Source organism: Armigeres subalbatus, chromosome 1 (genome assembly GCF_024139115.2).
Source record: "Armigeres subalbatus isolate Guangzhou_Male chromosome 1, GZ_Asu_2, whole genome shotgun sequence".
Lineage (NCBI taxonomy): Eukaryota > Metazoa > Arthropoda > Insecta > Diptera > Culicidae > Armigeres > Armigeres subalbatus.
In genome coordinates, this window is record NC_085139.1 from 174,967,195 (window position 1) to 174,981,776 (window position 14,582).

Sequence of the window (14,582 nt, forward strand, 5' to 3'; positions counted from 1 at the left end):
ATTCATTCAAGAATTCATCCGGATATTCGTTCAATAGTTCATCCGGATATTCGCTCAGGAATTCCTCTGGATATTCCTCCAGGAATTCCTGCGAATATTCCGCCAGGGATTCATCCGAAAATTCTTCCAAGAATTCTTCAAAATAATCCTCCAGGAATTCTTAGAGAGATTCGTCCAAAAATACCTTCGTGTATTCCTCCAGAAATTTGTCCGGATATTCGCCGGAGAATTTCTTCGGATATCCTCCAGGAATCCCTTAAAACATTTCTCCAGATATTCTATTGGATAGAGAAAAAAAGATGTCCGGAGAAATTCCTGTAGCAATGTCCGAAATAGTTCCTGGAGGAATATCCTTACGAATCTTTGGAGGAACAACTTCACAATCCTCACCCAAAAAGACGTTCAGAAATTTCCACTGAAATCACTTCAAGAATCCTTCGCTTTTGAAATTCCACAGAAATGTTTCAAGGTTTTCTCCAACAAGGTTTGCTCCGACAATTTGCTTTTTCTACACGGTTAGAAAAAAGTACCTAATATTAAGTATTTTTCACTCGAATCGGGGGTTTAGTGCGGGAACCTAAAATTAGTTGATTTTTTCTTGAAATTAAGTAAAATTTACATAATATTTATACACGTAATTTTAAATATTAATTAACCAAAAGTTAGGTAAATTTTACTTAACTTTGTTAACCATGAGATTACTTGACGTTGGGTTTCCACACTTTACTACCCTTGTTGAGTGGTTTTGCTTTTCATTTTATGACAACATAAGGAAGAGGGAGGAAGATGCAAGATAAAAAAAAGTACCTAAAATTAGGTACTTTTTTCTAACCGTGTAAATGACAGGGTTGTTAACGTTAATCAACGATTAACGGCGTTACGTTGAATCGTTGACGTTAGCTTTAACGTTCAACGGAAACTTCGTTTGTGCGTTGAAGCCCTTGGTTAAGGACAACGTAAACGTAGCTCGCTAATTAACGTTAACGTCCAGCGTTGATTTTCCCGTTGACCAAAGGGAATCAACCTTTTATTGGTTTTGCACTACTTCAAATTCATGAATTTCACAACTTCTACCTTTACGATATCCAGCAGCTTATTTTTATGCTAAAAACACTTTCTTGGTAGCGATATTCCCCACAAATTTAAAAATTATGGATCATATAGTTAAATTTATTGATCATATCACCAAAATTATGGATCATGTGAACAAAGTTATGGATCATATGACTGAAATTATGGATCATCATCACAATAAAAATTGCGCAAATTTGATGTTCAATGAATTAAATTATAGTTTTTTATGGATCATTTTCCAAAGATTTTATCATATACGTTCATGGGAAAATAGCAGGAATGTTGTTTTTTTATCATGTCTAACCGAGCATGTTTTCCTATTAGTTGCTTTGTTGCAGCCTAGTTGTTGTTCTTAAAATTATTCTTTATGGGGGTTTCCGAACTCTTCTATGAATTTTTGGTAACGTTTGTTTAATAAACCCATAATACGCGAAAAGGCAGCAACAACGCTAGGGGGATTTATAGTTTTTTTTTTAAATAACAGATGCCGTTTTCGGCCCTGATTCATCTCACAACTATGAGCTTTCAATCATAAGCCACGGTGCAGCTAATGAATGATTAATAGAGCTTCCAATATCAACACAATGACTACGCTATCAATGGGGCTGAGTCAATCTAGTATACATTAGGGTGTCCCAAAATTGGACCAAGTCTGGGATTTAGGGGGCTCAACCTTCAAATGAAAGCTTAGGGTATAACAAAAGAAAAATTGTTCTACGACAACTCTGGGAAATGACGTTTAGGGGTGGCCCCGACGCGTTTTATGAAAAAAGTGCATTTTTTATAGGTAACATCGAAAATACCGGTATATCGGAAAGAAATTCGATGAAACCCATCCATTTTATATTTTTTACATTTAACTTAGGGTCTATACTTTATGGTAAAACTTTGATACCGCATGTTTTAGCTCTATATATTTTTCACTGATGCTTTAAATGTCCAAAAATGATGAATTTTTCTTAATACTTTTTTATTAATGCATCCAAAACGGGTATCCATCATAATGCTTTCGAAACTAGATATACATAGAGGTGTGGAATTTTATAACGAATATTTTGCTAAAATAGCAACCTCCTATCTCTATCCGTTTAAAAGTTATTCACGATTTACTGCAGCTTGGAAAAAGACTTTTGAAATTTCGGATCATAATACCTGGATCATGTTTAAGTAAAGAAACGCCTACTTTTCCATACCAACCAAATGAGTGCTTTAATAACCAATATAGCATTCATATGAGTTGCATAAAATTGATTTTAATACTTATTTGAGTGTTATAATGGAAACCCAACGATGGACCAGCAGTAACATGACTGACTACAAATTGTTCAGTTAGTCTGGGTGAGTACTCAAATAGATTGATGAATATGGTTTCAAAACTACCCATAGGTAGGTTCAGCTATCGTTTCATGGTTTGGTGAGCTGTGCAATGTTTCACGATAACATGGAAATTAATTGTTTTCTGACCAACTTGATTTTTCCCCCGCACGATCATGTGAAGTTAATCCGGCTGGATCATTTTGGTCCCGATTTATCGATGCAATCAATTTATCATTGTATCCAGTATTGGTAGGCAAAATAGTTCGTAATTAGTGTAGATTGTTCTTATTTCCAGAGATTCCGTAGATGGTAGATGCAAAATATTTCAATATGCATTATAAAATAATAATGATAATAGTAATTTGTGTAACTAGTTGCAAAAAGATGATTTAATCAGCATGGTTGTACGTTTATCCAACGAGGCTTGCCGAATGAGATAAATACTACGAGTGCTGATAAAATCGAGTTTTGCAATTAGTTGCACACACTATTTTGTAATGGCGTAAAATGAGCTTCAATATGGCGTAAAATATGACAAATCGATATCAAAATGATCTGGTTGGATTTGCTTCACATGATCGTTCTTGCAAAAATCAAGATGGTCACAAAACAACTAATTTCCATGTTATCGAGAAACATTACACAGCTCGACAAACCATGACACGAAAACTGAACCTACCTATGAGTAGTTTTGAAACCATATTTATCAATCTATTTGAGCACTCACCCAGACTAACTGAACAATTTGTAGTCAGTCATGTTACTGCTGGTCCATCGTTGGGTTTCCATTATAACATTCAAATAAGTATTAAAATCAATTTTATGCAACTCATATGAATACTATATTGGTTATTAAAGCGCTCATTTGGTTGGTATGGAAAAGTAGGCGTTTTACTTAAACATGATCCAGGTATTATGATCCTAAATTTCAAAAGTCTTTTTCCAAGCTGCAGTAAATCGTGAATAACTTTTAAACGGCTAGAGATAGAAGGTTGCTATTTTTAGCAAAATATTCGTTATAAAATTCTTCATCTTTCTATGTATATTCTTGTCATTCTTGTCAAGAAAGCATTATGATGGATACCCATTTTGGATGCATTAATAAAAAAATATTAAGAAAAATTCATCATTTTTGGGCATTTAAAGCATCAGTGAAAAATATATAGACCTAAAACATGCGGTATCAAAGTTTTACCATAAAGTATAGACCCTAAGTTAAATGTAAAAAATATAAAATGGATGGGTTTCATCGAATTTCTTTCCGATATACCGGTATTTTCGATGTTACCTATAAAATGCACTTTTTTCATAAAACGCGTCGGGGCCACCCCTAAACGTCATTTCCCAGAGTTGTCGTAGAACAATTTTTCTTTTGTTATACCCTAAGATTTCATTTGAAGGTTGAGCCCCCAAAATCCCAGACTTTGTCCAATTTTGGGACACCCTAGTATACATTCTTCATCAGAGATAAATATTCAAACAAAAACTTGAGCTCAACAATTGGAAATGCACAAAAGCTATCTAGCACTGTTTCAAGGGAAAAGTTCGATTTGACTTGTGATGAGCTGTTTTTATCTTCGTCTTGATGAATCGCGAATTTGGATTCGACGGAGCGCCGTAATGGAATTCCTTAATTAAATGATCTTTGAGGACTCACAATAGGCGACATACAATGCAAGTGGTTGGCAATATCAGCTATCTTTGAGTATTCATCCGTACAGCATCTGGATTTGCAAATTGCTGAGAGAAATATTTTCTGAAGCATGACGTAATATGACTCAACTGTGGTAGTGTTATTTTGTATCCTGATGAAAGAAGAAATTTGAAGATAAACTGCTAATAAACTCCCGCTCTCAAAGAGATGTAGGTACTGCTTGTGCTCTGACCTAAATGAGACAGTTTGGAGCAGATGATTGTATAGACCGTTCCCATAATTATAAATACACTTAGAAAAAATCGGCAATTAAAATAGCGTTTGATATTCCATGAAAATGCCGATGCCTCGTACAGATGACATCCTACTCTTTCACGTGATGTATTAGTTCCTTAAAATTAAGAAAATATGAAGCTTTGATAAAAAAAATATATAAATTTGCGCTAAATGGGTTATTTCTGAAACGTGCTTTTTAGTAAATTACCTAGAAAAAACGTATAACTGTTAGATTAATATCATTTTTAATACAGACGCATAATTATATCTGTCTTATCGCAATAACGACGAGTCCTGACTAAAACATAATTTGAATGATCTGAAAAGGTACGGTATATCTTGGGGAATGATTTTTAATGTTTTTTGGGGCTATCCGCTGTTAATTTCAAATTGTTCTAATTCTCGTCCGATAGCAATTATTTAATTTTGTTTAATCTATAATGCTTGTTAAATGAGTATAAAAACTAGATAGAATGGATCAAGTACAAATATTGATGAAAATTTTTAAGTAATAGCTGAAAAACATGTTGTGCAAAATCCTCGAAACATTGAGAAGGAAAAAAATGCAGAACATGACAAATATTCGAAACATTCTGGAAAACTCGACGCTATATGAAAGTATAGGCAATATGGCTATATGTAAGGCTATATGTAACCATAAAATTGGGCTGCAAAATGGTGGGTTGACATCAAGGAAGGACCGCCAAACAGAGCTCTGGTCCCCACAAGTCCCTATTTCACGCTTCCACGGGTCGTCGGATGACAAAAGACCGCCAGCTAAGGGTTGTGTACTTAGCTGGTAGTGCAGCCTGGGCGCTGTTGTCCTTCTGACTTCAACTAGAGTGAGAAGGTACGCCTCGAGCGTCTGTTCACCAGGAGGTGCGGCTCAAACAGCGTCTGCCTGGTATCCAGCGGCTGATTAACGAAACGCTGTATCGCGTCAGCTATACCTAAGGTGGCAGCCCCATCAGCGCGATGTAGGTAACGCGACCCCGGTAATGTAGCTTACTGAAGCCTCTCAAATACCACGAAAAATGGAGATAGCAACCGACCCGGCAACGATATAAGGACTATGATTGGAAACTCGGTACCTGGAATGTCAGGACCCTAAATGAACCTGGACGAGTGAGCCTTCTGGCTCGCGAACTGCAGAAGGTTGGAGTGAACGTGGCCGCTATTCAAGAAGTCCGATGGCCTAGATCCGGAGAACGTGAATTCCGAGCCGTGGACCCCACGACCAACACTGCATTCAAGTATAACATCTATCACAGCGGCGGTGGAAAAGCAGAGCATGGAGTTGGTTTCGTAGTGATGGGCAAGCAGATGAAGCGAGTGATGCGGTGGAAACCCATTAGCGAACGTACAGGGGTTAGACAAAAAGGTTGAGATAGGCAAAAAATTGTCGAAGTTCAAATCAGCATAACTTTGCGTAGAATGATCTGATTTTGATCAAACTGGGACCATCAGAAGCGGACACTCTTCTAGTATACTGTCCCTCTGCAAAACCTGAGATTGGTCCTTGGCCACCGGTGGTGTTCCGGGTTTTCCGAGGGTATGTTAAAAATGCATTTTTTCTGCTGCTTGTCATTTTATATGACGTTTACTGCCATCATGTTTTATATTTTCCCTAGAAACTAGAACTAATATGCTGACCAATCCTGGCTGCAGATCGAAAATCCGATAGGTATACGCAGAGATATGGCCATTTTCGTGAAAACGGTACGGGATTGGCCATACACCCTGAACAAATGTCACTTTCGCAGAACTTCCGGAACCTGTTACAAATTGGCCAAAGAGTCTCACAGTCCTCAAAATATATCTCTAATAAAGGTCCTATATTCATCGTCTTGGGAAAACATGAATTTTGACACCCATATATGCATGGTTCCAGATGGTGCCAAAACCGGCCCCTCCTGGAAGGCCCATCGAACCTGCTATAAGGGTGGCAGTGGACACTATCATTCTGGAAATATTTCTGTAATCATCGTCTCGCAAATCCATGAAGTCAGATACTCATATTTGCATTATTCCGATCTGTTATCATTTCATCATGTTCCCGGTACCGTTTTTACGGAAATGGTCGTATCTCTGTGTAGTTTAGATGGATTCTCGATCTACAGCCACCATTGGCCGGCATATTATTTCTAGTTTTCGGAGAAAGCATAAAACATGATGAAAGTTAACGTCATATAAAATAACCAGCAGTGGAAAAATGCATCTTGAACATACCCTCGGAAAATCCGGACCATTCCCGGTGGCCAAGGATCAATCTCAGGTTTTGCAGAGGGACAGTATACTAGAAGAGTGTCCGCTTCTGATGGTCCTGGTTTTATCAAAATCGGATTATTATACGCATAGTTATGCTGATTTGAATTTCGACTTATTTTTACCTATCTCAACCTTTTTGTCTAACCCCTGTATCTGCGTGTTGAGGATACGGAACAAATTCTTCAATTACAGCCTAATCAACGTTTACGCACATAAATCCGACGACGTGAAGGACACGTTTTATGAATGTCTTGATAAAGCCTATGGAGAGTGCCCAAAGCATGAAAATTGTTATCGGAGACTCTAACGCTCAGGTCGGTAGAGAGGAATTTTTTCGTCCCCTAATCGGTAGGGAGAGCCTTTACTCCGCTACCAATGACAACGGCCTACGGCTAGTAAATTTTGCTGCTGCCAGAGGGATGGCCATCAGTAGCACCTACTTTGCACGAAAGAACATCCGAAAGCACACCTGGAGACACCCAAATGGTGAAACTTGCAACCAGATGGTGGATGGGCGCCATTTCTCGGATGTTATCGATGTGCGGACATTCAGAGGTCCGAACATTGACTCTGATCACTACCTCGTTGTCAGTAAAATTCGTTCACGGTTGTCAACTGTATCGAACGAAAGATCACAGCGAACGATGCGTTACAATATCCAGCGATTGTCGGCGGAAGGAGTATCGGCTGAGTACCGCCAGAAGCTCGACGAACGGATAAGTGCAATCAACGTTAGCGACAACATCAACGATCTGTGGGAGTCGATCCATGGAGCGGTGAGCACAACAGCACGAGAAGTGGTAGGCACTCCACAGAGGCGACCCAGGACGGGTTGGTTCGATGTGGAGTGTCAGAGAGTGACAGACGAGAAGAACGTTGCCAGAAGCCGGATGTTGGTGTCGGGTACCCGATCGAATAGAGATCGGGACAAGGAAGCAAGAGCAGCCGAAAAACGAACCCACCGCAGAAAGAAAAAAATAGTACGAAGAACAAGTGATTAGTGAGGCGCAGGAAAAAATGGAGCAGAACGATATGCGGAGGTTTTATGAATCTGTCAATGGCGTGCGGAGAAAGACAGCGCCATCCCCCGTCATGTGCAACGACCAACAAGGGAATTCGCTGACAGATAAAACTGAAGTGGCTGCCAGGTGGAAGCAACACTTCGAGACTTTGTTGAATGGAGGAAGTGACGGTGCATCGGTGAACAGAATAAATATTAGCGACGATGGACAAGCTGTGGAGTCACCTACACTAGATGAGGTTAAAAAAGCTGTCAAAGAGCTGAAAAACAATAAGGCTGCGGGGAAGTACCAGCTCCCGGCTGAACTTCTCAAACATGGCAATGAGCAGCTTTATGAAGTTCTGCACCATATTATGTCGAAAATATGGGTAGACGAGAAAATGCCTGCTAGCTGGTTGGACGGCCTCATTTGCCCTCTCTTTAAGAAAGGGCACAGACTGGAGTGCGCCAATTACCCAGAAATAACCCTCCTTAATTCGGCGTACAAAATTATGTCCCGTATTCTGTTCAACAGATTGAGACAGCTTGAAGAATCCTTCGTCGGCGAATACCAAGCAGGTTTTCGTGAGGGCCGATCAACGACGGATCAAATGTTTACTTATGTTTAATTATGGATCATCATCACAATAAAAATTGCGCAAATTTGATGTTCAATGAATTAAATTATAGTTTTTTATGGATCATTTTCCAAAGATTTTATCATATACGTTCATGGGAAAATAGCAGGAATGTTGTTTTTTTGTCATGTCTAACGGAGCATGTTTTCCTATTAGTTGCTTAGTTGCAGCCTAGTTATGGTTCTTAAAATTATTCTTTATAGAGGTTTCCGTCTATGAATTTTTGGTAACGTTTGTTTAATAAACCCATAATACGCGAAAAAGGCAGCAACAACGCTAGGTGGATCTACTGTTTTTTTTTAATAACAAATGCCGTTTTCGGCCCTGATTCATCTCACAACTATGAGCTTTCAATCATAAGCCACGGTGCAGCTATTGAATGATTAATAGAGCTTCCAACGTCAACACAATGACTACGCTATTCAATGGGGCTGAGTCAATCCAGTATACATTAGGGTGTCCCAAAATTGGACCAAGTCTGGGATTTAGGGGGCTCAACCTTCAAATGAAAGCTTAGGGTATAACAAAAGAAAAATTGTTCTACGACAACTCTGGGAAATGACGTTTAGGTGGCCCCGACGCGTTTTATGAAAAAGTGCATTTTTATAGGTAACATCGAAAATACCGGTATATCGGAAAGAAATTCGATGAAACCCATCCATTTTATATTTTTTACATTTAACTTAGGGTCTATACTTTATGGTAAAACTTTGATACCGCATGTTTTAGCTCTATATATTTTTCACTGATGCTTTAAATGTCCAAAAATGATGAATTTTTCTTAATACTTTTTTATTAATGCATCCAAAACGGGTATCCATCATAATGCTTTCGAAACTAGATATACATAGAAAGGTGTGGAATTTTATAACGAATATTTTGCTAAAAATAGCAACCTCCTATCTCTATCCGTTTAAAAGTTATTCACGATTTACTGCAGCTTGGAAAAAGACTTTTTGAAATTTCGGATCATAATACCTGGATCATGTTTAAGTAAAGAAACGCCTACTTTTCCATACCAACCAAATGAGTGCTTTAATAACCAATATAGCATTCATATGAGTTGCATAAAATTGATTTTAATACTTATTTGAGTGTTATAATGGAAACCCAACGATGGACCAGCAGTAACATGACTGACTACAAATTGTTCAGTTAGTCTGGGTGAGTACTCAAATAGATTGATGAATATGGTTTCAAAACTACCCATAGGTAGGTTCAGCTATCGTTTCATGGTTTGGTGAGCTGTGCAATGTTTCACGATAACATGGAAATTAATTGTTTTCTGACCAACTTGATTTTTTAACCAGCACGATCATGTGAAGTTAATCCGGCTGGATCATTTTGGTCCCGATTTATCGATGCAATCAATTTATCATTGTATTCAGTATTGGTAGGCAAAATAGTTCGTAATTAGTGTAGATTGTTCATATTTCCAGAGATTCCGTAGATGGTAAATGCCAAATATTTCAATATGCATTATAAAATAATAATGATAATAGTAATTTGTGTAACTAGTCGCAAAAAGATGATTTAATCAGCATGGTTGTACGTTTATCCAACGAGGCTTGCCGAATGAGATAAATACTACGAGTGCTGATAAAATCGAGTTTTGCAATTAGTTGCACACACTATTTTTTGCAATGGCGTAAAATGAGCTTCAATATGGCGTAAAATATGACAAATCGATATCAAAATGATCTGGTTGGATTTGCTTCACATGATCGTTCTTGCAAAAAATCAAGATGGTCACAAAACAACTAATTTCCATGTTATCGAGAAACATTACACAGCTCGACAAACCATGACACGAAAACTGAACCTACCTATGAGTAGTTTTGAAACCATATTTATCAATCTATTTGAGCACTCACCCAGACTAACTGAACAATTTGTAGTCAGTCATGTTACTGCTGGTCCATCGTTGGGTTTCCATTATAACATTCAAATAAGTATTAAAATCAATTTTATGCAACTCATATGAATACTATATTGGTTATTAAAGCGCTCATTTGGTTGGTATGGAAAAGTAGGCGTTTTTTTACTTAAACATGATCCAGGTATTATGATCCTAAATTTCAAAAAGTCTTTTTCCAAGCTGCAGTAAATCGTGAATAACTTTTAAACGGCTAGAGATAGAAGGTTGCTATTTTTAGCAAAATATTCGTTATAAAATTCTTCATCTTTCTATGTATATTCTTGTCATTCTTGTCAAGAAAGCATTATGATGGATACCCGTTTTGGATGCATTAATAAAAAAATATTAAGAAAAATTCATCATTTTTGGGCATTTAAAGCATCAGTGAAAAATATATAGACCTAAAACATGCGGTATCAAAGTTTTACCATAAAGTATAGACCCTAAGTTAAATGTAAAAAATATAAAATGGATGGGTTTCATCGAATTTCTTTCCGATATACCGGTATTTTCGATGTTACCTATAAAAAATGCACTTTTTTCATAAAACGCGTCGGGGCCACCCCTAAACGTCATTTCCCAGAGTTGTCGTAGAACAATTTTTCTTTTGTTATACCCTAAGATTTCATTTGAAGGTTGAGCCCCCAAAATCCCAGACTTTGTCCAATTTTGGGACACCCTAGTATACATTCTTCATCAGAGATAAATATTCAAACAAAAACTTGAGCTCAACAATTGGAAATGCACAAAAGCTATCTAGCACTGTTTCAAGGGAAAAGTTCGATTTGACTTGTGATGAGCTGTTTTTATCTTCGTCTTGATGAATCGCGAATTTGGATTCGACGGAGCGCCGTAATGGAATTCCTTAATTAAATGATCTTTGAGGACTCACAATAGGTGAAATACAATGCAAGTGGTTGGCAATATCAGCTATCTTTGAGTATTCATCCGTACAGCATCTGGATTTGCAAATTGCTGAGAGAAATATTTTCTGAAGCATGACGTAATATGACTCAACTGTGGTAGTGTTATTTTGTATCCTGATGAAAGAAGAAATTTGAAGATAAACTGCTAATAAACTCCTGCTCAAGAGATGTAGGTACTGCTTGTGCTTTGACCTAAAAGAGACAGTTTGGAGCAGATGATTGTATAGACCGTTCCGATAATTATAAATACACTTAGAAAAAATCGGCAATTAAAATAGCGTTTGATATTCCATGAAAATGCCGATGCCTCGTACAGATGACATCCTACTCTTTCACGTGATGTATTAGTTCCTTAAAATTAAGAAAATATGAAGCTTTGATAAAAAAAATATATAAATTTGCACAAAATGGGTTATTTTTTGGAACGTGTTTTTTATTAAATTACCTAGAAAAACGTATAACTGTTAGATCAATATAATTTTTAATACAGACGCATAATTATATCTGTCTTATCGCAATTACGACGAGACCTGACTAAAACATAATTTCAATGATCTGAAAAGGTACGGTATATCTTGGGAATGATTTTAATGTTTTTTGGGGCTATCCGCTGTTAATTTAAAATCGTTCTAATGCTCGTCCGAAAGCAATTATTAAAATTATTTAATCTATAATGCTTGTTAAATGATTATAAACACTAGATAGAATTAATCAAGTACAAATATTGATGAGAAATTTGAAGTAATAGCTAAAAAACATGCTGTGCAAAATCCTCGAAACATTGTGAAGGAAAAAATGCAGAACATGACAAATATACGAAACATTCTGGAAAACTTGATGCTATATGAAAGTATAGGCAATATGGCTATATGTAAGGCTATATGTAACCATAAAATTGGGCTGCAAAATGGTGTGTTGACATCAAGGAAGGACCGCCAAACAGAGCTCTGGTACCCACAAGTCCCTATTTCACGCTTCCACGGGTCGTCGGATGACAAAGACCGCCAGCTAAGGGTTGTGTACTTAGCTGGTAGTGCAGCCTGGGCGCTGTTGTCCTTCTGACTTCAACTAGAGTGAGAAGGTACGCCTCGAGCGTCTGTTCACCAGGAGGTGCGGCTCAAACAGCGTCTGCCTGGTATCCAGCGGCTGATTAACGAAATGCTGTATCGCGTCATCTATACCTAAGGTGGCAGCCCCATCATCGCGATGTAGGTAACGCGACCCCGGTAATGTAGCTTACTGAAGCCTCTCAAATACCACGAAAAATGGAGATAGAAGAAAAAGAGAACGTTATTTTTGGCAACCGACCCGGCAACGAAATAAGGACTATGATTGGAAACTCGGTACCTGGAATGTCAGGACCCTAAATGAACCTGGACGAGTGAGCCTTCTGGCTCGTGAACTGCAGAAGGTTAAAGTGAACGTGGCTGCTATTCAAGAAGTCCGATGGCCTAGATCCGGAGAACGTGAATTCCGAGCCGTGGACCCCACGACCAATACTGCATTCAAGTATAACATCTATCACAGCGGCGGTGAAAAAGCAGAGCATGGAGTTGGTTTCGTAGTGATGGGCAAGCAGATGAAGCGAGTGATGCGGTGGAAACCCATTAGCGAACGTACAGGGGTTAGACAAAAAGGTTGAGATAGGCAAAAAATTGTCGAAGTTCAAATCAGCATAACTTTGCGTAGAATGATCTGATTTTGATCAAACTGGGACCATCAGAAGCGGACACTCTTCTAGTATACTGTCCCTCTGCAAAACCTGAGATTGGTCCTTGGCCACCGGTGGTGTTCCGGGTTTTCCGAGGGTATGTTAAAAATGCATTTTTTCTGCTGCTTGTCATTTTATATGACGTTTACTGCCATCATGTTTTATATTTTCCCTAGAAACTAGAACTAATATGCTGACCAATCCTGGCTGCAGATCGAAAATCCGATAGGTATACGCAGAGATATGGCCATTTTCGTGAAAACGGTACGGGATTGGCCATACACCCTGAACAAATGTCACTTTCGCAGAACTTCCGGAACCTGTTACAAATTGGCCAAAGAGTCTCACAGTCCTCAAAATATATCTCTAATAAAGGTCCTATATTCATCGTCTTGGGAAAACATGAATTTTGACACCCATATATGCATGGTTCCAGATGGTGCCAAAACCGGCCCCTCCTGGAAGGCCCATCGAACCTGCTATAAGGGTGGCAGTGGACACTATCATTCTGGAAATATTTCTGTAATCATCGTCTCGCAAATCCATGAAGTCAGATACTCATATTTACATTATTCCGATCTGTTATCATTTCATCATGTTCCCGGTACCGTTTTTACGGAAATGGTCGTATCTCTGTGTAGTTTAGATGGATTCTCGATCTACAGCCACCATTGGCCGGCATATTATTTCTAGTTTTCGAAGAAAGCATAAAACATGATGAAAGTTAACGTCATATAAAATGACAAGCAGTGGAAAAAATGCATCTTGAACATACCCTCGGAAAATCCGGAACATTTCCGGTGGCCAAGGACCAATCTCAGGTTTTGCAGAGGGACAGTATACTAGAAGAGTGTCCGCTTCTGATGGTCCTGGTTTTATCAAAATCGGATTATTATACGCATAGTTATGCTGATTTGAATTTCGACTTATTTTTACCTATCTCAACCTTTTTGTCTAACCCCTGTATCTGCGTGTTGAGGATACGGAACAAATTCTTCAATTACAGCCTAATCAACGTTTACGCACATAAATCCGACGACGTGAAGGACACGTTTTATGAATGTCTTGATAAAGCCTATGGAGAGTGCCCAAAGCATGAAAATTGTTATCGGAGACTCTAACGCTCAGGTCGGTAGAGAGGAATTTTTTCGTCCCCTAATCGGTAGGGAGAGCCTTTACTCCGCTACCAATGACAACGGCCTACGGCTAGTAAATTTTGCTGCTGCCAGAGGGATGGCCATCAGTAGCACCTACTTTGCACGAAAGAACATCCGAAAGCACACCTGGAGACACCCAAATGGTGAAACTTGCAACCAGATGGTGGATGGGCGCCATTTCTCGGATGTTATCGATGTGCGGACATTCAGAGGTCCGAACATTGACTCTGATCACTACCTCGTTGTCAGTAAAATTCGTTCACGGTTGTCAACTGTATCGAACGAAAGATCACAGCGAACGATGCGTTACAATATCCAGCGATTGTCGGCGGAAGGAGTATCGGCTGAGTACCGCCAGAAGCTCGACGAACGGATAAGTGCAATCAACGTTAGCGACAACATCAACGATCTGTGGGAGTCGATCCATGGAGCGGTGAGCACAACAGCACGAGAAGTGGTAGGCACTCCACAGAGGCGACCCAGGACGGGTTGGTTCGATGTGGAGTGTCAGAGAGTGACAGACGAGAAGAACGTTGCCAGAAGCCGGATGTTGGTGTCGGGTACCCGATCGAATAGAGATCGGGACAAGGAAGCAAGAGCAGCCGAAAAACGAACCCACCGCAGAAAGAAAAAAATAGTACGA